This window comes from Sinocyclocheilus rhinocerous, unplaced genomic scaffold (genome assembly GCF_001515625.1).
Source record: "Sinocyclocheilus rhinocerous isolate Xijiao unplaced genomic scaffold, SAMN03320098_v1.1 scaffold574, whole genome shotgun sequence".
In the NCBI taxonomy this organism is placed as follows: Eukaryota; Metazoa; Chordata; class Actinopteri; order Cypriniformes; family Cyprinidae; genus Sinocyclocheilus; species Sinocyclocheilus rhinocerous.
In genome coordinates, this window is record NW_015659919.1 from 2,197,056 (window position 1) to 2,198,826 (window position 1,771).

Sequence of the window (1,771 nt, forward strand, 5' to 3'; positions counted from 1 at the left end):
AAAGATGCGAGGCGCAGGTTTCAGAGGTTCAGAGGGTTTTCTTAATGACGACGATTGCTGCGAAGGCTGTTAGCTGGCAACAATTAACTCTAATGGAATGAAAACAAATGTAGCCCAATTGTTGAACGGTGTCAAGTATCAGCAGAAAGGAGGGCCTTAATTAGAGGATATTTTTTAGGCTTCGTGCCACTATATTTTGTCATTGTGAGTGTCTAGTCAGTGTTCACTCGGATACAATTATGCAATTTTATGCTTTAGTGCACAGGTTTATGCGGCAACACCTGACAAATATAACTCATAGTAGACGGAAAGAAATTATTTTTACACCGCTGGCATTTACGCGCACTAGTCTGGATAGAGGAAGCTGATGACATTTCATTATCTGGACTTGATATAAAATATCGCAATACATTAACTGAAAGCACTTGCTTTATGTACAATGTCTTATACTGTTTATCTAATTGCACCGTTTTGTTTCTCCTCGTTTCCCCAAAATTCAATAGATTTTAATCTCCTTCCTCCTGAGGGAGAAAACACTTGGTGACTGTTATTATTATCTATCTCACTTGCTGGCTGTACTAGTTTTTACTCTGAGCTGTGTGTAAATAGAAACTGCCATTGTAATTGTGCTACGGTGACAATGTTCTGGTGCTCGTCGGTGCCGCTGTTGTTGTTTTCTTTGGTGTAAAGACCTTTCCAAGGTGCCTGTGTTCATATGCGCTCCTGGTTTAATGGTCATGGAAAAATAAAGACGATTTTTTTCGGCAGCTGTTTACTATACAATGTCTGCTGGTGTGCATTTATTAATCTAACTATAACATGGCGTAATGTGCTTATTTCAGAAACGGCTTGATTATAATAGGTTGCAGACTGAATTGTTAAGAGCTCATTAGCAGCCTTGGGTCATACTGTGTTTAGCACACAAAGCTTTCAAGTTTTTGAGTGTTTGCAGACCCTATGGTAGACTTTTTTTCTCTCTAAGTCAAAGGCTTATTAAAATAGCCTTTAGGATATTATGTATGAATATAACTGTTTGGACATACCGTATGGGAAACGGTTTGCGCGAAACAATCATAGATCTCTTAATTATTATTTGTCCATACATTTATTAAAAATTTAACCCCCACATACTGTAAAAATGCTAAATTTAGCACGTATACTACATGGACAGGTCCTGTGTGAACATAATTAAATGCATTGCTGGGGACTGTGGGTCAGAAATTGGCTTGAAACTAACAATCCAATCCAATTATGTTGACGTATAAAAGTCACCTTGAGAAAGTAAACATTAGGCTGCCATCTAGTGTTCTGTAGCGGTTATACAGCTGTGTTGACTTCCTGCAACATTTCAAAGAATGTCTGCTGGACAAAGACAGGATGTAATGTGCTTTATTAGGCATCAGACATACAAATGAACAAATGTTTGTATTTTTTGCTCAATCAGAAATTGGCTTGAAACTAACAAACATACTGTTTCTAGAGCCACTTTTTACATTCAATATATGACAAGCGTAATGTCTTAATTTTGTTCATTTAGGGGGGTTTCTCAGCTAGTAATTATATATACGACTCATTTCCATACAGTCCATTATAATTTAATAACAAATATTGACAGCCCTATCAAATTAATTTGTTACATTAATCCAATTATGTTGACGTATAAAAGTCACCTTGAGAAAGTAAACATTAGGCTGCCATCTAGTGTTCTGTAGCGGTTATACAGCTGTGTTGACTTCCTGCAACATTTCAAAGAATGTCTGCTGGACAAAGA